Raw genomic sequence first — 23,095 nt, forward strand, 5'->3', positions numbered from 1 at the left:
GTTAAATCAATATTGCTACTTATAATACTGTGAAAATATACTTTTGAGCCATGTGATTAGCATTTCTCCTTTCTTGAAAAAATTCTTAATTTATTCTTACTATTGATACCCCTCACCTCTCAGCAATTAATCAATTGATTGATTTCTCTATTTCTACATAATTTCTCCCACATATTCCAAGATCTATACTCCAAGAATATTAATGACATTTTCTGTGCACCTAATAGTATCACTTTTATTATTTTTCTTGTGGACTTCTGTATTTGTTTTCTGTTGCAGGATAACAAATCATCACAAATTCTGTGGTGTAAAACAAAACACATTTGTTATCACGTTTGCTGTGGTGCAGGATCCCTGGAACAGCTGTTCTGGATCCTAACAGGGCCTGCCAGCCTGTAGACAAGGGGTCATTGGGTCATTTTTCTTTCTAGACCTCAGTATCCTCATCTGAGCCCTTGTGATTATTGATAGAATTCAGTTGTGTGTGTGTGTGTGTGTGTGTTTTACTTTGATATTTATCTATTTGTTATGTCTTTTTTGATACCTTTATTTTATTTGTTTTATTTTTATGTGGTGCTGAGGATCGAACCCAGTGCCTCACACATCTAGGCCAATGCTCTCCTGCTGAGCCACAACTCCAGCCCCTCTTTTTTTGCTTTTTAAAAATAACTTAATTTGATGTTACTTTGTGAATTTGTGAATTGGTATTACTTTAAGATTTGGCAAAATTTGTTTTATCATTCTAGAAATTTCCTGTCTCATGCTTCTAATTCCCTTTTTCTAACATCTTACTATCTCCTCCATCAGTTTTTAAATGTATTTTTGATCTATACATCTTACCCATACAATAATTAATGATTTTATTCTACTTTTCCACTTCTCTTCCACTATTTAGCTGTATTCTTTCTACCTTTTGAGAGCATATGATATTTACATACTGTCTTTTTACCCAGAGTATGAAATTTTCCATCCTATGTCTGCTTTTCTCTTACTATTATGTTTTCAAAGCCATTGCCTCTTTTCCATGGAACTGATTCACCCACAGAAGTGTGATGTCCTTGTGGCTGCCATTCTAGTCCCACTCACTTTCAAGTCTGTCTCTTTGGCTGCCATTGTGAGTTACCAAGTTTTGACTAGAGCTCAGAACTCTGCCATTCATTATTGCCAAATTCATGTCTCTTTCTGTAGTGATTTGTTCTACAACCCTCTTAGGTCTAGTTTTTTTTTTTTTAAGTCTCTTAAGTCACAATTTCTCTTCTCTTCTCACTCAGAGTTTTGCTGGTAGTAGAACCTCTGGTGGAGTTTGAATTTGTCTAAAGATTAACCCATGATTCTTACTAATGTCCATGGTGTTACCCAATTGTTCCTTTAACTTCTCATGTCTGGGAAGAATTGAAATCAGACAGATGCCATTTTCTTACAGATCCCAAAGTCAAGCAAATATGGTATCACTTGATGAATAATGTCCTCTGCTAATATCTTTGTTTTCACATTCTGGAACCATATTATTTGAAACAGGACTTTCTAGAATAACCACTGGTATATTTTTTTCTTTGCTAATTTTAGACTCTGTTGTTTTGTTCTATTTCTGGCAATTTCTTAGGCTTTTCAAACCCTTCATTCAATTTTTTTAAACAATTTATTTTTAGTTGTAGATGGACACAATACCTTTATTTATTTAATTAATTAATTAATTTATTTTTTGGTACTGGGGGTTGAACTCAGGGGCACTCAATCACTGAGCCACATTTCTAGCCATATTTTATATTTTATTTAGAAACAGGGTCTCACTGGTGAGGCTGGCTTCAACCTTGCGATCCTACTGCCTCAGCTTCCCAAACTGCTGGGGTTACAGGCATATGCCATACAGGCATATTTATTTATTTTTATGTGGTGCTAAGGATTGAACCCAGTGCCTTACATGTGCTAGGTAAGTATTCTACCACCAAGCTACAACCCCAGCCCCTCAATTTTTTCTTTCCTGTTTCCAATCCTCAGTAGTTTTTCCTTGTTATTTTTATTATCATAGTATTTTTTATGTGTATACCATATATTTGTATCTCTCTGAGAGTACAACTTTTGGGGGCGGGGAAGGTTTCCCTTGATCCCTAAGTTTTCTCTGGCTTTCTGTTTTTCTGATTTGCTCACTAGCCATTTAATCCCATTCTAAACCAGCTATCATTTCTTGCCTACATCATGCCTTGTAGCTCTGAATCAATCAGGGTCCAATCAGGACAAGAGCTAATACTCAAGGTATTTCAAAGAGAGGAAATCTTATGCAGGAAATAGCTGACGTAGTGATGAAAGAGCTGAGAAGGCAAAAGGAGATTGTGAGAGAATATCCCTAGGGCTGGGGGTACACCCAGATTAGGTGATGTTTCCATACTTGCAGAGTCAGTGCCACAAAAACCTAGATTCATATAGTGGTGGACTGACAGTATAAGCTTACTGCCCAAATCAGAGAAAAACAATGAGAAAGTCTCTGCTTTTTTCTTATAGTGGTATCTCCCTCCTTTCCTGGACCCCCTCCTGCCTGATCCTCCTGGGAAGATGTAAGTTGAAGCCTACCTGAATCATAAGAAACTACAGACCTCTGGACACCTCCTTCCCACCTCCTCCCCACCCTCCGTTAGGACAGAGCATAAAGCAGAGACAGGCAGGGAAGGGATCTGGGAGAAAAGTAAAACTCTTTTCCTCACATACCAGCAAAAGCAAGCTTCTAAAAATGCAAGTCCCAGTTAGGTGCAGTGTCACAGGCTAATAATCCCAGTGAATCGGGAGGCTGAAGCAGTAGGATACCAAATTTGAGGACCTCCTCAGCCACTTAGAAAGACCCTGTCACAAAACATAACAAATAACATCAACAACAAAAGGACTGGGAATATGGCTCAGTGGTAAAGTGCCCTAGGTTCAATCCCCAATTAAAAAGAGAAAGAAAGAAAAGCCAGTCTCAGTCCCATTCTCTCTGTGATCTCCTTTAGTCTCTCTTAAGGTCTCTTGGCTTCTCTGAGATGCCAAGGTGATTCTTGTTGCCACTCTCCAAGGATTCTCCCTCTTGCTTACTTTCCTCCTGCCTTTCTGGTCTGCTGTTTCTTTCAACATTTCCACATAAAACAGAAAAATCCCATTCCAATATTGCTTATTGCCCCACTCTGCCTTATTTCCCTGCTATACTCACCAACTGTCATACTGCATATTATTAGTTCCAGCTTTTGTTTTTGCATGTCATTCTTTACAAAACCATAAACTTCATCAAGGCAGAAACTTTGTTCTATTTATCCTTTTATCTATAGCATTTAGAGTATAGTAGACAGCTATTTCATACTCATGCATGAATGAGTTCATTAAGAATTATTATTGGGCACTTACAAGGAGTGAATCACTCTTGAGTGTTGAAGTTTGGGGAGGGTGTGGTTCTTGCCTTCCTGATGCTCTCAATTTCAGTACTTGAAGGCGTTTTCTCTTGGGCTGCTTAGTAGCTTCCCAGAAGTCTCTCATCTGTGACTGGAGTGGGGAGGGGCAGAGATGGAGTGGGCAGAGATGGGGACAAACTCCTAGCTGATGAGGTTTCTACAGTTCCCTTTGTGAACATGCATTAATTTATTATATTGCCATGAATTTAGAGTGTTTCCTAATAACAAACCTCGGAGTTCTACTTACTTCATGGGGAGGTACAGAATCCAGGACTTAAATTGCTCTGTATCCAGATGATAATGATGGTCTCCCTCTGACCTCTCTTCATTATCTCCTCCATCATCATGTTCCTAGTGCATATAGGTGTGGCACCCATCAAGGTTTCTGTGAGAGAACAGTGACTACATTTTTTCACCATCCCCCCTGCAGGGACTTAGCTGTCCATCCTTCCCTGCTCGCTCTCCTTGATTGGCTATCACATTTCCAAACACTTCCGGTTTTCAAAATATGAATTAAAATCTTATGCCTACAGTTATTCTTCTCTCACAAATTTTGTCCTCAGGAGTTACAGTCTTATAAAGCTTTGTTATTGTCACTTTAGTTGAGTTCGGGGAAGGAGAAAGGATAAACATGTAGTCTTCCACTTAAGCAAATCTTCCTGATTGGTTTCCATTATCAAGACCTAGGACTGATATAAGGGGGGATAAACCCTCTCACCCTCCAATTTCACTTCCATTTATCTTTAGCTTGTTATTATTCAGTGCTTTCAAATCCTCAGTGAAAGGTGAAAAACAACAAAACAGATGAACAGACACAGGGGGGAAATAGGAGCTGTCACAATGGCAGTTTTGAGGACGGCAGATTCCCCAGTCTTCCTTAGTCTTGAGTCCTTAAAAGAAAAACAGGGAAGAAGGTGGACATCAGGAGCACAAACAATCACACAGGGAAACTATTCTCTGCATTACTTTACCACATTCATGGGAGGCGAGGTGGGATGGGTATCCTGACTCACCTTTTATAAAACCTGCATAACTTATTGGAGACCTACAGGCCTATCCCTCTCAAGGATTGCATCAAAATGATTCAGTATAGAAAGCAGTCAGCAAAAATGACAAAAACTTTCCCAAAACAGCTCTGCAAAAAAGAAAAAAAAATCCCCAAAATGTAGAAATGTTATGTGTGTGTATGTATATGTGCATGTACAGAGGAAATGACTCAACCAGACAATATAAAATGTTTGTTCCAAGGCTGCCTCAAGCATTTTGTGAACTGATTATGAAAAAAATGATTTTGATTTTGATTTTTTGCCTATGCGTTGCCTCTAGGAGGTAGAGTAATCCATGGTGTTACCAGTATCATTTTAAACTTTCCTCCAAAATACACAAAAAATAAACAAGTTTTAAAAATCAAGCAAACTTATTCCTCATGTCTAACTTTAAGTTTGTACCTGGTGGCTAATTTCTCTCCCTCTCCCCTCCTACTATTCTCCTCTAGTAATAACTATTCTACCTTTTGCTTGTATAAGATGAGCTTTTTATATTTTACATACAAGTAAGTGTCTTTCTGTTCCTGGGTAATTTCAGTTAATATAGTGTCCTTCAGGATCATATATTTTGTCACAAATGACAGGACTTCATTCTTTTCTTGGTGATCAATACTCCATTATGTGCATATACCACATTTTCTTTATCCATTCATCCACTTGTGGACACTGATGCTGATTCTATACCTTAGCTATTGTAAATAGTGATGCCATAAACACAGGAGTACAGAAGTTTATTTAACATACTGATTTCATTTCCTTTGGAATAAATATCCCCCACACTCTTTCTGTGATGCTGGGGATTGAACCCAGGATCCTGGGCATGCTAGACCAGCACTTTACCATTGGGCTATACCCCCAACCCCATATTTCCATTTTAGAGTCAGATTATTGGCTTTTCTCTGTTGAGTAGAGTTTCTCTTATGTTATGGATTTGGGTGGGAGATGCACTGAGGATTAAACCTGTGGCTAAGAGTGCACTCTTTCACTGAGCTACACACTCAGAACATGTGGTCTACATTTTACCTTGTTCAACCCCAGGGCCTCAAAGGCCCCAGCCTACTGTTTACCACACCAAAGGAAAAAGTTGGAGGACTCAATGGAAAGGGTTTTGACATTTTATTACTCTTGTGCTGCTTGGCATGGCAGGCTGGTATATAATGAAGGCCAACTCTGTGCCTGCAAGCAAGGGGATGTAGCATAGGTGGTTGCATGCCCACTTCACATATGGATTTCTTCAGATGTTTTATGAGTACATTCTTTTCTTTACAACCAAGATCACTCTGCTTTGATCCTCACCTAAAGATTGGAGACAGGGTAAGTGGCCATTTTCCCCTCTTCATTTCCTTCATTATCAAGTTCTTTAGAATCCTTCTTGTGTCCCATTGCCCAAGACAACAAGCATTCCTAGGCTCTGACTGGAGTTTACTCCTTATCAGATGTATAGTTTGTGAATATTTTCTTCCCATTTCTATAGGCCGTTCTTCACTTAATTGTTTCCTGATTGTGCAGAAACTTTTAAATTTGATATACTTCCATTTGCCTATTTAACAACATTGTAGTGCATATTTAAAAACATCTAGAAGGAAGAATTCAGAATACTCATACCTCAAAGAAACAATAAGCATTTAAGGAAATGGACATGTTAAATAGATGTGATGTGATCATCACACAATGCATATATTTATGAAAACGTTGCAATTTACCCCCCAAATATTCAGAGTTGTCATGTGTCAATAAGATGCAACATAAAACTTAAAAAATAAATGAAACAGAGTTAGGAACAAAGGACTAAGCAAAATTACCAATAATTCAATAATTCCAATAAAGTGACTGTTAATCACGTATTTTCTTCTCTTTTGTCAGGTTATGTTTTACCACAGAACTCTGTCAATATATAGACAAAAAAAGTGGACACACATTTTTGCATATTCACATATGCACAAACATGCACACACTGCATACTCTTATAGAATTTGCTATGAACCTCTCCCCTGCCCCACGCCCAACACCTAGAAGTGTCCTCCTCAAACCCTAAGTCAGGATTAGAAGGAAAGGTGATTGAGTTAATGTTGGATCAGCAGTTTTAATTTAATGTGCTGTGCCTCAGTTTATTACCTGTAACCAAATGCCCTGGTGTTCAGTACAATTTATGAGGCCATTTTCCTACCTCTTTCACTCCTACAGACCTCTGAGAGGTTTCCCATCTGGCTATTTCAGCTCACTGAGGACATTTTTATTTTTATTTTTTATTTTTTTATAGTGTTGAACCTCAAAACAGAAAGAGGAGATTTTTTTATTCTTTTTCTTACAAGAATTCTCTTGGCTCCTTTACAAATTTGCCCGTCCCTCTCATAATTTTTGAATAGCGATGATTGAGATGTTCCTAAAATATTTTAAGCTATTTATTTCCTAGCCTGTGCCAAGTTAGACACAAAGCTTATGTTCTTGTCTTCTTCTAAAATGAGAACCAAGATCAGATGTGGTCACACATATCAGTGACTCAGGAAGCTGAGGCAGGAGAATCTCAAATTCAAGGACAGCCTGGGGAGATTTTGGGGACCCTGTATCAAAATAAAAAACATGCTGGGGATGTAGTTCAGTGGTAGAATGCCCTTGGGTACAATCCCTAGTACCACTCAATAAACAAATAAATAAAATAAGATTTCTATTTTAGGATCAACGATTATAAATATTACAAAACTTTTACTCATTATTTTGCACATTTCTTATATTTTACTAAACAATGTGACTCCCTAAAATCACTAACTCCATGGGTTACAACTAAATGATAAAAGAGAAACCAACTGGCTCTTCTGAATGAAATTTAATATTTCATGTACAACAAATAAAGGTGGATTTTGCCTTTTCTCATGTCTAAAAGTTGCAACTTACAGGCCTGTTCCCTCTATCCTGATTTATGTTACAAAAACTCAATTGCTATTTTTATTATTGCTTTCAAGAGTTAACTTGAGGGCTGGGGATGTGGCTCAAGCGGTAGCGTGCTTGCCTGGCATGCGTGCGGCCCGGGGTTCGATCCTCAGCACCACATACAAACAAAGATGTTGTGTCCGCCGAAAACTAAAAAATAAATATCAATATTCTCTCTCTCTCTCTCTCTCTCTCTCTCTCTCTCTCTCTTTTAAAAAAAAGAGTTAACTTGATTTTTGTTAAAGGAGAAATTTACTATGTAGTGTTTTATATAAAAGCCTTGATCTATAATTTCAATGTTGTATTATTATAGTTTATGAATATATCATAATTTATGTGGGACATTTTCTATTATTAGAAATAGCTTGTTTCATTTTTTTCAAGAAAAAGCATATTGCTATGACCAATCTTCTATAATTATCTTTAAGAACATTTCCTATTTTAAAATTACTAAAAATGAAATGTATGGGTCAAAACATATGTACATTGCTGCCATCAGTGTTGATGTCCATTATCAAATATGAACTCCAAAATGTTCCACTGATTGGAGATATCATATTTCCCTTTACCACCTATTCTCTAATTGTGTCCCCTGAAAGCCCATTAGATACTGCCACCTTATCCAAGGTACATACAGTTATGTGGATATGAAATAGAGTGTATCTCTAACATAGAGTGTGAAGGGGAGTATTTCCATGGCTATCCTTTGTCTGCAATGAATGCTGCTAAGATAAAAACAGTCTCTAGTGTCAGGAGACATGAAACCATGCTGGGGCCATAAAAACCACTTCCAGACTTACAGCAGGAGACATGGAAAGCAGACATTGCCACCAAAATATATGGTAGAGACAATGTAGGTATTGATACACTTTGTGAGCTAACCCACAAAGCTCTCTGGGGTGCTAGTTGCCATTTCATTCCTGACTGACATCCGATGCATTTGAATAATTTGAATGCAGTTTTTCTAAATATTATATCATTAGCATGGTAAGAGTATCCAGTAACCCTGGCATCTCCAAATGGTGCTATGCAGTTTAATTTTAGAATGTTTTCTTCACTAGATGGAACGCACTTAGCTCATCTCCATCTTAGGATCAAAGATTGTAAATATTATATGAACTTTTACTCATTATTTTGCCAGTTTCTTACATTTCACTAATAAATATGACTTCCCCAAATTACTAACTCCCTAGTTTATTTCTACTATCATAATACACAGAATACTTCCAAACATGAACTTATTCTGTACTGCAATATTCTTTCTTTCTTTTTTTTTTAAATTTTAGTCTATACCATTTGAAAGTGAATTTAGGATGATCTTATTTTCTCTAATTACTTAATAATACAATTAACATGTATTAAATAATTTCCTTTTTCTCCAATTTCAAATCTATTTTCCAACTCTATTTTCTCTTTAAGTCCAACTCTATCATACTCTAAATGATCATACCCTTATATGGATTTCTGTAATTTTTCTTCAGTTCCATCTTCCCATTTTGATAATAGTATCATACTATTAAGTGTATTATAACTGTGCATTATCTATCAAAAGCCATGATTCTCAAAATGCTTTCTTCTGCATTTTAGGGGTCAGTGGGTAATTTTTTCTACATTTTCTTTAAGATTTTCCTTAGCATCATTTAGTTGAGTTATGAAAGGCATCCATTTGATATTTTAGTATGGAACTACTTGAGATTTAAAAATCAATTTTGAAAAAAGTTATTTTTTTACAGTAGCCCATTCTGTTCTCCACCTCTGTCCTGGCAATCTAATGAAACAAAGTATGCCTCTCAATTTATATGATTTTTAAAAGCATACCTTAGTCATTTTTTTTGTTTTCTTTACTTGAATTTCTGAATACTCTTTCTTAGTTCATTTTACATATTTTATATTTTTTGATCCAAAATATAAAACTAACACCTAATAAGAATTAGGTACATATTCTGCACTAGGAGTAATCCCAATCCCTTACCTATGTTATTTCACTTACTTTTCCAAAGTGCCTTATGAGATAGGTATTATCATTATCTCTTCTTTGCAGCCAAGCAAACTAAAACCTAAAGAGGTATAATAATTTAATCAAATTCACACAAATTCCCTCTTATTTACTATGTCAGGGAACCTTAAAGTTTAAAGGATAAAAGAACCAGTTGTGGATCTGTTTAAAATTGTTGGAAATTTCAGATTCCTCAGCCTATATTCTGAGGTTTTGAGCCAGGAATTACTGGGTATATCATATACTTGAGAAGCATAGCTCTGGGCTATGGAATATTGTGAGTGGTAGTTTTTTCCACCTTATTTTATTATTGGCTATTTTTCAGGAATATGAATAATAAAGTGATGTCTGCGTATTTATTTTATATTTTGTCACCATCTAAATCATCCTATTATTTGCAAAAGTTTTCATGTCATGCTTTTATGTAGGTATTCTGACCATGGAAATGTACAGGGAAGTGTTCTTCTGGTGCGCAAACTCCTGGGGGTAACAGGTGCTCTGTTTTCTACCTTTGGAACGCCCAGCAGTTTCTCCTTGAAGCTAGTAAGATAACTATACAGGTGCAGTATCTAATTACTATGGTAATGTCCTTAGAGAAAAAGGTTCTGTCTCTTGATCAGCCTGGACTTTGATCTCAGTTATCTAGCACCTGGGATTAAAGGAATACTAAATAATAATGTAGTCATGGCACTAACGACCTAATGTAACTTTTGATATAAATAAACACATCTGCTTGAAGGGACAGCCACATCTTTTCCTGTCTTTCCATCTTGTCTCTGTGTCTCCTTTTATTTCCCTTACCTTCTGGTTAGTGAGATAAATGATCATAGCACCTGACACAGTATCTCAAAAATTACTGAATATATGAATGATTTTCCTGAAAATACTGTAAAATTGCTCTCTTTTTTGCTTGGTTTTTGGTACCAGGTATTCATCCCAGGACTTTGGTCATGCTGAGCACATGCTGTACCACTGGGGTACACTTTGGGTTCCTGCAAAGTTCTTCTCTTTGATGATGACATTTATATATTCACTCGTGGGGCATTTTCCATCAACCAAAATTTCCAAAATAACATTAGCAGTTAGTGCATGTATTAATATTGACAAGTTATTTACTTACTCCTTTTAATATTTAATATAGACATGGATGATAAAGATGTGAATCTGGATATGTTACATTTTCCTAAATAGCAGCTGAGTTATATCCATGCTTTTCCATCTTTCACAAATATTCTCATTTGGTATTCTTAGAATACTCCGATTATTCTTAAAATTAGATCTTCAAATTTACTTGATCGCTTAAAACTAAGATGGTGGTGTTTACAAAGTAATTTGGTAAACTGATTTATGAAATGCTCAAATGCAAGTTCATAAAAAGAGAGAGTATTGCAATCCAAGAGATTTGTTTTAAAATGGTATGCAAGATCTAGTTTTTGAGGGCAACTCCTTTAACTTTTCATTAAAATACAAAAAACTCACCACTAAAAGTTAACAGCCACAGAAAACTTATTTTCAGGAATTGGGAAGATCCCCAACTGCATAAAATCTCTAGAGTCAATTTCTATGCTGCACATAAAACTGAGAAAAACCTCATTACATTTGGCTCTAACACAGAAGACAACCTATAGGTAATTAATTCCATTCTCTTAGCTATGAGAGATAACATGAAGACATGATATGATTAGGGTTATTGATCAACTGTTTGGAGAAAAACATTGAGTTTGATTTCTGATGCTATATACTAAAATGTATCTGAGATCGATTTACAAGTTAAGTACAATAAACTGAAACCTTAAATAGCTTGAAGAAAACTTAAATATACCTTTAGAGATAGTTGAAGAAAAGACTTTCAAACATAAAAGGAGAGATGAAAGCCCTCCTAAAAAAGATATATAGACCTGACTATATGAATAAGAGGCAATCCAAAAATTTCAATAAGGATTGAGAAATAACCATTGTGCTTAGCAATACAGAGGTTATTGATGTAGTAGAGAGGAAACCATCTGATTGGAGTGGATGGTTTAAGGAAGTTTTTCTGCATTAAGACCTCACTTGAGACCAGAGGCTATGAAATTAAAGGAGACAAATCAGTATGATGATATGCTTTCCTAACCAAGCTCGATTTCATGGATTCAAGTGCAGAGTCAGATTATCCAAGTAATAATGTAACTGAAATAAGTATACATACACGAAAATGCAACCTCTCTCAGATCACTTCCTCCATTCTTTCCAATTCCATATCACAAAAGGCCCTACTACTTAGCTGAAGTGTACTACTCTTTAGTAGCTGAAATGAGGAGGTGTGTCCTTCCACAAGTTAAACCTTGTCCCTGACAGACTTAACAGAATGGAGGGGGAAAACCTCAAAAGTGTCAGAAAGCATTAAAAACAAATGTGAAATATAGTAAATTTGTTATATATTGATTTTGAGGGGAAAGTATCATCATTTTAAGTTGATCAAAAACTGAATAGAACTCTGAACTTATCACTGAATAATGCAACAAAACCATTGTAGGTAAATAGCACTTGAAATTTATACAAAGCAAACCTCTCCTGTATGTAAGCTCAACTTGAGTCTATAGTTGCAGCTATAAAATACCTTTGAAGCTTATTGCTATACTTCTTTCTGACTATAAAATTTTCATACTCTTTGCCTCTTTTTTGTCATGGTTTTCAAAATTAAACTTGATTTATTAAACAGTCTGAATAAAGCAACAAAGTATTCTTTCTGAGAAAATTAAGGTATACTGTTATACCAAATAGTTTCTCAAATGGATAATGGTTGAAAGGCAATATTATTCTATCTCAACATGATCTGAGGAACGGTCTCTTTGACATGTAGTCATTAAGAGTCAGTAGGCAGAGGATCTGTGATCCAACATGTGCCAAGTGCCATCATCTTCCAACTAGGAGGGGAAAGATGATGAAGTATTCTGTGGAAAAGGTTTCAAAAGCCAGACAGGAAGACTCCCTTTACTTTTTGTCCTCGTAGACACTCTTGATTGCAAGGGAGGCCGGGAACTGTAGTCTAGCTTTGTGTCCAAGAAAAGGAAAGGGGTTTAAGTGACAGTTTACAACAGTCTCTGTCTTATGTCATTTCTCACGGTGAGACAGATTTCTGTGTGTTTCAATTTTAACTCAAGATTTTGAGTTAGCTTCCTGATGCTCTTGCCAAAAGTGCTTTTTAACAGTTGGCTTTTTCCTTTTGATTTTATTTATTGAGGTAGAGTGTGTGTGTGTGTGTGTGTGTGTGTGTGTGTGTGTGTGTGTATGAGAGAGAGAGAGAGAGAGAGACAGACAGACAGACAGACAGACTGACTAGGGATTGAACCCAGGGCCTTACACATGCTAGGCAAGTATTCCAAGCTGGGTTATATCCTCAACCACATGGAGGTAGGTTTTATCTATAGATCATAAAGGTAATGAATGGATTCCCATCACAATACTTCTTCTTCAATAATTTTTTTTAATGGATCGGAATAGCTGCATGGCTTTTCAAAGGAAAGAAGCTTAATTTTTTAAAAACTTAGGAAAATTAAACTCCCAAATTGAGAGCTACAGCAAGTGGGGTAAATTCAAAAGGGCTAGAGTTTATTTTATATTTATTCTGCTCCCAGACTGGGTTTGGGACAATAAATCTAAGGTCACTGAATGTTTTCTCTGATATAAGGGGGGTGACTCATAGTGGGGTAGGGAAGGAGAGCTTGGGAGGATTAGATTAATTCTAGGAAGAGGGGTGGGAGGGAAAGGAAGTGGGACGGGGATTAGCAAGGTTGGTGGAATGTGATGGTCATCATAATACAAAGTACATGTATGAAGACTTGAATTGGGTGTCAACATACCTTATATACAAACAGAGACATGAAAAATTGTGATATATATGTATATTAAAATTGTAATGCAAAAATAAAAAGTACATGTATTATGGCATAAATTGGCGTGAACATAGAGATATGAAAAATTGTGCTCTATATGTGTAATAAGAATTGTAATGCATTCCACTATTGTCGTGCATTTAAATAAATAATAATAATAATAAATAAATAAGTGGAAAAAATTTAAAAAAGAAAAAAAGTGACAACCGTCTTAAAAAAAAGAAATAATTGTTACTTCTGTATTTGCAAATAATTTGATTGTATGCTTTCAATTCTTTGGTGAGGCTTGTTGAAGATGTGCATGTATGTATTTCAAAGAAATCTTAAAACCTCAAAATTATGTAGAAAATATAAATTTTATAGGTGTAGATCTGGGGAAACAAACAAGCAAACATAATCCCTTTATGTTCCAATTCTAATGTTAGGCAGAACCTGTGTAACTAATCAAATGCAAATAAAGGAAAGAAATGAAAATCCTTACTGCAATTTCACACACACTAACTGAGCTTCTCCTGTATTAGAGGAAGAGGGTCAGATTATCTATTATTAAAAAATGTTATCCCAGTTTCTTTTTCAAAAAAAAAAGGGTTGATCTCTAATCTGCCTTACACTTGCACCCAAACATATTTTATCATTGCCAACTGTCTTGTTAGAATCACAGGATAAAAAAAAAAAAAGAATGAAGGTACCCCTCTGAGTGAATGTGTCTGTATCTTATTTTTCTATTGAAGAGTAACAATAAGAGTTACAGCAAGAATAATACAAGCATCAGATTCTGGGGAAGGGAAAGAGACAATGTTCATGTGTCAGAAAGCTTATTGTGTCTCTAAAAAAAACCTTAGCAACATTTGCAATATTTCTTCTCATTATAACAACTGCAAACTCTATATAGAAAATATGTAAAATGAAAGGGTTTTAAATTTATGGGTGTTTTCATTCCAGTCTTTTATGAAATTGATTAATTCTACAGATAGAGTTTTGTATCTTGATTTTTTTTTTTTTAACAAGCTAGTCCTTCCTATACAAGTAGATCTATCCAATCTGCATGGTTGCTAAGAGGCAGCACCCACGTGGTGTTGGGTGAACTATTTTCACAAGTCAAGGCTGCAGCCTAGGCTGATGGACAACACTCCTCCAGTACAAGTTTAAGTGTGGTATTCTCATTTAATAAGAACTGAATCAAGAGAGCCATTAATATTGCTGAGGTACAATATTTTCCTACCCTGAAGCCTGGATCTTCGACATATTGAGCAGGTAGAAAAATCAAAAAACTCTAATGCCTCGTGGAAATGCTTACAGGGCATCATTCTTCTCTGACCTATCTGGAGTATTTGGCTGGTAGGAGCCAGACTTCTCAAGATACAATTGAAAGGGGAGGTAGCTCAGTGGTAAAGCACTCCTGGGCCAAATCTAATATATTACCAGTATGTATGTACATATTTGTATGTGTATATGTGCATACACACATACACACATACACACAATTCAAGAAGTTAAGACTCTGTTACCCCAAATATGAAATATGTAAAATTTGTATTATGCTTATTTCTTGTTTAACTAATGTTAATTTAATCCTTAGCCCCAGCCAGGATCCTAGGAAGATGAATGGAAATTTTGTCACCTCTATACAAAATGTGTTAACCACAAAAGCTGCTTCTGAGTATGTAGCTGCTGCAATGACGAAGAGCCCCTATAATCAGAAGAACTCCATTCTCAAAAAGGCCTTGTTATTGTTCTCATTTTCTGGGAGCTTGAAATTGGTAGTAATTATCACTGCCTTTGTGAGAAGAGATTTGTGTGTCTGTTGTTTCTTCCTTTCTGCCACAATCACACTTACCATGAGCTCAGAATTCCAGTGGACTTACCAGGCTTGGACTTTCAGATGGGTGAGTAGATTACTTCTATGACAGGTGTGCAGGATGCTGACAGCCAGGAGGTGTCACACTTTCATTCTGTACCAGAACTTGCTTTGAATGCAGAAACAGGACCTTTCTACTAAATACAAACAACCAGAGAAAATTATCATATTCTCTCTTCCTTTTGTCTCCTTCCAGTGTTAGCCAACCAGTTATGCTGGGGGAGGGGGGGGGACTTTCCTTAAAAGGAAAAGGAAAATAAGTTGCAGTAAGTACATTTTCCTTTCAGTTTTTCCTTAACACTTTGGATTGAATGTAGAAAATATTGGTGGAATGTGCACATATTGGGAAGGAAAGCAAGAAGAGTAGAGTTTTGTGTAGTTGCACTGTTCTGGTCTGATCTAAGTAAACACACAAACAGCCTTTAAGATAAAATTGTGGCTCTTGGCTACATAATAAGATTTTTAAAAAAAATACTCTCTGCTTCCAATTAGATACTGAAAGGAAAACTATCAAGCGTAGTGTAGAGTTGGTAGTGGTTCTCCTGGTCATATTGAATTCTGTTTGGAAATGATTGTTCCCTATGTCCCAGACACTGTTTTGGATCCAGCACTTACAGAAGGTCTGTACTCCCAAAGGAGTGTGACAAGAAACCTTAACCATACCAGAACTATACCTCTTGGTCCATGCTCACCTCTGTGTGACTCTCTTACTTCCACATTTAGCTTGATAATCATCTGCTCCATCTCCATATTTTCATAATTGTAATATTTCCAGTGTGGTGTCTGAAGAGCTGGCCATTTTCCTGTTCAGAGGCTTGATTATATAATCTTCATAACTCGTACTTTATTTACTTCACATCTTTTTATTTGTAAAGACAAAACTCAGATGTTTCCTGGAGATGTACACCTTATTCATGTGTGGTGCGCTAATGCATTTTTAGTTAGTAAAATGATATGCCCAAATATTTATCCCTCTATGGGTTTTTGATACTACCTTGTGGAGGTGCCAATACAAATCTTTACATATGGCCCCCTAAGTAGTTGAAGAACTGTATTAATTTATTTATTTCTCATAGCCAAGCCATGGCTTTATATGTATATAACAGGTGTTCAAAGAGTGAATTCTGGATGTCATTATTCAATGATTACTGCACCTGTTTTCAAAAACAAACTACCGCATCCTATAATCTATGTAGTGGGGGGGAGTTTGGCTCTGTGTGTGTGTGTGTGTGTGTGTGTGTGTATGCATGCACGTGTGTGTGTGTGTGTGTGCATGCACGTGTGTGTGTGTGTGTGTGTGTGTGCATGCGTGTGCATTCTCTAAAAACAGAGTCTCTTTTTTTTTTCTGGTTCTTATTTGTAAAGCTCACTTTTAAAGAAAATTGTTCTGCCATTAGAAGTGATTAATCCACCTCCACATTTTCTATCATCAGTGAATTTAATTAACATGGCGTGTTCCTTCCTTTGAGAGATTAGCAATTAAAACAGTTCTAACTCTCCTCATCAACACACACCTGAAAAATTAAAATAGATGCCTGTTCTTAATTGTTGCTGCTAGTTCTGGCTCTTTGTATGATGACCTTCAACTGGTTTTCTTTTTAAGTATTTGCATTCATCTGAAGAGTCATTTCAAATAATTTTCTGAGGTTTTTAGAGACACAGGTTCCTAAGCTTTAGTAAAGTCATCATCAAATGAGTTAAAAATGAATGCACTCATACTAATGTATTCATATTCAGAACCTACAATGAACATTCATTTCTTAAGCAAGAGCTTAAGAGCAAGAGCTTAACATTCATCTCTTAGGTACAGATGAATTTAAGATCAGTGCTTGCTGCCTGAGGCACTGAACAAAGTAGGCAAAAGAAAAAACAGTAAAAGGAATTCTTTTGCTTTGACTTTTTTCATATGGGCATCAACTTATTATTATTATGAGATCCTAGCTCCTTAGCATGGCCAGTTGTTCCTGTGGCTGCTTCTCATAACACTATTGCTGTCCTGAATCTGGGTCTGAGAAGTGATAAATAAAATTGAGATGCCTCTCAGGCTGGAGTATTAATGATTCATTACTTGACAAAATCTTTTGGCTACCAATTAGAATGATCCCATTTAAAATTAATCTTCCTAGAGGTATGACATGGGTTATGATGGGCAGGTAATGATGGATTCTGGGAGTTTTCTCCATGGATGATGAGTTTTGGAATAGAGAGGTACATTAGTGAATTTTTTGTTAAAATATAACAAATTACCTGAGAGAATTAATTTATAAAGTCTTTATTTTGCCCCACAGTTTTGGAAGTTTCAGTCCACGGTCAATTGTATCTGTCACTTTGGGCTTATTGTGAGATAGCACGTCATAATGCAGTACATGACAGCCAAAACCACTCACATTAAAGCCAAGAAGCAAAAGAGAGAAAGAGTAAGGGGCTAGGCCTCCATAATCCCCTTTAAAGCCACACCTCGAATATCTAAGGACCTTCCATTAGGCCTAACTCTCAAAGGTTCTACTTTCTCCCAACAGACTCACCCCAGGAATCAACATTTGAGCATATGGATATGGGGCACCTTCAAGAGCCAAAGCACAGCAGTGATAAGGCACATCTTGAGGAAAGAATAAAGTATCAATATGATATCTTCCAAAGTTCCAGCACCACTTCAGACCTCTCAATTGAGTTCTACTTGTGTATCCACTGCTTACTTGACATATCTACTTGCAATTCTCATGGGAACCTTAGAGTCAAAAACAATAAAATAGATCTATGATCTTTTCATGAAAACAATGATCCTCATTCCAGGGTGGCATCATCCCCTATCCAGTTGTGAAAGGCAGAAATCTTGGTGCTTCTTCCTCCATCTTCACCTAACTCTTAATTTTTCATTTTTTTTTTAGCTTTGTTCTTGCTTTATGGCCTCTAGGGATCTCCAAGCTAGTTTTGTCCTTTCTGTCTTCTTACATCCTTCCATACATTTTATGCATTTCATTTATTAAATTAAAATTATTATTAATTCAGATGATTATTTGCTTAGATGTCTCTCCTAATGGAGTGCAAATACCACAAAAGCAGGAACTGAATAATTTGTTTACTGTTTCATTCTCAGCTCCTAGCTTAGTTAGTACCTACTAGTTAGCAGGCACACACAAAAGGTAGTTTTATTCATACAAAAGTGGTATGTTTGTCCTTGGTGTGTGAGCATGAGAAGAATTCCTTAATATATCAAGTCCTGCCTGCTTCACAAGTATTGAACCAATACCTTTGATGAGTACATGTCTTGAAATCTAGATGAATTGTTGGGAATTCTCATTCCCTTTTTACTTTTATGTGCTTCATTATATATTACCCATAAACTTCCAGAGCAAAGGATCTACAGGAACCCATCTATGATTATTATAAGCAGGGAAGCCAAGACTCCCAAACCTCACAAATACTGTCTTTTTCCTTTTCCTGGAGACACAAACAACCTCACAGTGCTCTTGCCACGTGAGTATGTTCTGGCAAATGGGATATTATAGACATGACATCAGCACCTCTAGGTCTGACCAGAGTTATCTCTTTCCCAATTCAGTGACAACTTTGGGGCTTCACATTGAATATGGAGATGCCACAGAAAAATGAGCCTGGGTCCCTGAGTCATTACTTGGAAGACAACCATCCAACTCTGATTGGATTATCATATGGGGAAGAAAGAAACATTTATTGTGTTAATGTTTGAAAATTGGTACAAAGATTATAAGGACCTAATAAAAAGTTAGTTCTTCAAAGGGAGTTCCTTAGACAGAATCTTAGGACTGGCATTGGCTTAGAGTGAAGTGGTACATGGTAAAGAAAATGGTAGTCTATCCTCTGCTATGAAAATATTTAATAAAATTATTATCTACAAAGTGTTTGAGAATAGATTGTGGGCCTCATGATTCAGCAATTCTAACTAAAGCAGTTGGAAAAGAAATCAAAGCATGGATGTGTTTTTTGCCATGACAGGCTGTGTTGGCATGCTATTAGAGGAAAGAGAACAACTCAGGAGAAATCTGGCTGATTTATGAGCAGAAAGTTCAGAAATTTGTGTTCTGGAAGGGCTGGAAACTCTAACACATTTGCAACATAAAAAAGTAGGAAATAAGATACTGAAATAAAATCTTTAGAGCTACAAAATCATATTATGACTCAGTCTGGTGGCAATGATAAGATTAAGGGTTTTTCCTCCCACTATTAACTATTAAGCTGATACAGACAAGGGCATGAGAAAGCTAGAAAAAGAAAGAAGATATGAAAACTGTTTATGAAAATACTTTGGATGTGGTTATAGCTAAATAGAACTATTTGGAAACTTTCAAAGGTTTGGAAGAATTATATTTCCAAAGAAATGATAAACTGCAGAGCTTATAAACACAAACATTTATTTCTCACAGTTCTGGGGATTAGGAATTCTAAAACCAAAGATTTGATGTCTGGTGAGAACACACTTACTAGTTCATGGACAACTAACTGTCTTCTGGCTGTGCCCTCATATAGTGGAAGGGGCAAGGGTGCTCTCCAAAGACCCTATTATAAGTATATTGATCCTATTCACTAGGCCTCCACCCTTATGATATAATCACCCCAAAGCTCCCACTTCCTAATACCATCATATTGGGGATTAGAATTTCAATATATGAATTTTAAGGGGGATAAAAGCACTTCATCTCTACAAGGCAGAAAGGGAGATGTAAGGCTCTATAGACACTATAAAGCAATAGGACCAAGTCCCCAATACAGATAGTGGGGCCTAATGAACTGTACTCCCACGAGGGCAGGTCCATCCACAGCTGAGAAACACAATAGTGTAGATTTCCTTCCAGAGAGTAGCATGAGATTCTAAGGAAGAGCCTTCCCAGACAGTGGAGAGGAACTTGGCAATGCTTACCCTGCAGAAGTCAAGTGTCCTTGGGGTTCTATGATGGTGTGTTTCTCCCACTCTTTTTTCAAGTGGCAGTGTTTGATGTAGTTATTTTGATGTTCTTGTATATTGGATGGCAGGGGAGAAGTCACTTGCCTTTCTAAATGATAGGTGGCAGAACCAAAAAGCAGGACTCCCAAGTCTGATGGAATGGAATCCTCAGAGTCCTGGTCTTGTGACTGGGGAAACTGTGGCTGCTAGGGGGGGCAGGTGGTTGCAGAAGTGCTTTATGCATGGAAAGAACAATGCTCAGGTGGTCTGAAGGGTTTGACTAAGACTGTTAGTTTTCCAGTGATACCGTTTTTTGCCCTTAGGCAAAACCACACTTCTGTAAACTACAGCTTTGCATTAGACCACTGTGTTACATTCCAGCCCACAGAACCTCTCAATCTTGACCTTTCATTTTTCCTTTAGGCAGAAGGCATGGAGGAGGACACATTCTGAATGTGGTACAAAGCTGGAAAGGAACTGGTTCCTAAATCATTGCGGGGGGGGGGGGGGAGGGGGTCCCTTGACCTGCCTTGGATATGTGAGAGTGAAAAATAAAACGTTATAACTTGATATTTTGGATCTTTCCATTTCAGGAATTAGTCTGGGTACTCAAGTCCGTGCACCCTAGCCTAAGGTTCTGGCAGATCCGACAGCTCTGGTCTAGAGGGAGCATAGACCCAGCACAGCTGACAGGCGGATCTAAACTTGTGGGGTCCGGGGGGGAGGGGAGGGGGTTCCTGCTGCTCACATAAGTGCAGGTAACAGGCCTGTGTAACGCTTTCTTCACCATCAATAGATCATCCTTATCCTGTGGGCAAGTTGGGTACACTCTTCTTCACGAAAACAGCTCTCATTCCCATCTGCAGCCCACGCAGTTGCTCCGTCGCCGCCCGGTGCAGTGTGCAGTGCATTGAGTTGCGAAAGACAGTAGGTGGCGGCATTGCAGTGTTTTGGAGCCCGGCTCTGGGAACTGGAGCTTCTGTGTCCAATTCCAAGAGCTTCCAGCCCTTACAGGCTCTCCTCTTGGAAACAGTTCCCAGGCTTGAGCTGTCTTTTGCAAAGAAAGCTGCGGAGGAAACAACACAAACGAGTTCTCTGCAAAAACAAGGCACTCACAGAGGTTAGAGCTTAGCGCTTTATGATTCGGAAGCCTTTCTCCATGGTGATCCAACATCCTTAGGGGTGAAGCTAGGTTATTCGGACCCTGGACCCTGGGTATTGTGCTTGACCTCTCTAAATCTATTTCCTCAGTTGAATGTCCATTTGCCTGTTGCATCCCAGACATGGTACTGATTTCCTTTCTTTTTACTCCTAATACCTCACCCCCTTTAACTCTTGCAAGATTTTTTTTTTTTTTTGCATTTTTGTTTGTTTGATTTTTTAGTTATACATGACAGTAGAATGTATTTTAACATATACTACATATATGGAGTATAACTTTGCATTTTTGTGGTTGTATGTAATGCGGAGTTACACTGGTCGTGTATTCATATAAGAACATAGAAAAGTTATGCCTCTTGCAGCTTTGTAGCCTATACTTCTGCATTTACTTTTGTCCTCATCTAATCTTCTATACCTATAGTCAGTGACCTTTAAAAAACTGCAGCCTGATAGTGGTGTTACTTCTGGGTTTAAACCCTTTCATATTTTCCGGTTGCCATTAGAATGAAATGGAATCTATGGTTATGTTCTACAGGGGTTGTATGATTTTGGATCTAACATACATTTTCAACTTTGCAGGCTCTAGCTTACCTAATGTCATTCTCTACATTCCTCCTTTCTGAGGGTTTTTGGATTTATTTTACCATTTTGGAAATCTCTCTGTTTGTCCTGCTTGGAGGCTAGCCTTTTCTAGAATGTCCTATTCCCATAGTTAACTGTTCACACGTTAAGGTTGAGACCTGACCTGATTCTTCCTACCCTGTATCCCCATCTGGGTGAAGTATTCCTGAATCTCCATTCAATTCAAGTGAGACTCCTTGGGCTTTACTGCACACAAGAAGTCTGTCCTTTGCCTGTGCAGCAAAAGCACCGCACTATTTTATTTTTCAAGTCTGTTTTCCATGCTGGTTGGTAAATTCTGGGAGCTCAAGGGTGTGACTCTCCTTCACTATTTGGTCTGCAGTGCTTCCTGCCTCTGAGCACTCAACCATGTTCAGAGAATGAATTTATGTAAGGTCAAGGTCAAGAAAACTCTCCTGGCTCCTTGCTGCCCACCACTGGAGACTGACATGCCGGCTCCTGGATAACTCTTACAAGCTCTGGAGTTAGACCTAACTGACAGAACTGGAGGGCAAGGGTGAAGCTCCTCCAGCATACTCCCCAAGCCTCTCTTTCTCTTCCTCCTTAACTCTGCCTTTGCAGGGAAGCATTTGGATAGTTCAACTCTGCCTGCATTGCTACGAGCTCCTTCAACCTTGCTTTTTCCACTTGGTACTTGGGATGGGAAAGAGAAAGGCCCTGGAAGCAGAATTGGACATTTTGGTCAGGAATCCCTAAGTCCAGGAACCAGAAAGGGTTCTCAAAAGTGGTTAGAGCTCAGAATGGGCACATTATCTTTGGTCTCGACAACCTGCTTCAGCAATTGGGAACAGCTGGAATTGATCAGAGCAGGATACCAGGCTTACCACACTGTATCATCTTCCCCCCCTCCCCCAAGTCAGCTTTACATATTTGGAACCCTAAGTTTTCTTGCTTTAGGGACTTCTGCATTTTGTGTGATCTTGCAACATCTTATCAGTTCAGTCATTCAAGTCATTGGGCAGATGCACAATGAAAGTGTTTCTTCCTCCCCAACCTCAGCCCTAACACACTTCCTGTGGCAACCTCTTAACTTTCCCTGTTGCACTGTTTGCTTTTATTGTCACTTCCTGAAGGTATCCACTGACCATTTATTTACATGCTTACTCTAGTCTTGTACTCTAGAATGCTAGAATGTAGTCTGTGCAAGGCTGCGTGCTGCTGCCTTGTTTTTGAACTGATTAGGGTATTGACCTGCATATTGTAGGAGCTGAACAAACCCCATTTGAAGAGGAGACAGGGTTGACAATTCAGTAAA

The sequence above is a fragment of the Spermophilus citellus genome (genome assembly GCF_964194105.1).
Source record: "Spermophilus citellus genome assembly, chromosome: 3".
Lineage (NCBI taxonomy): Eukaryota > Metazoa > Chordata > Mammalia > Rodentia > Sciuridae > Spermophilus > Spermophilus citellus.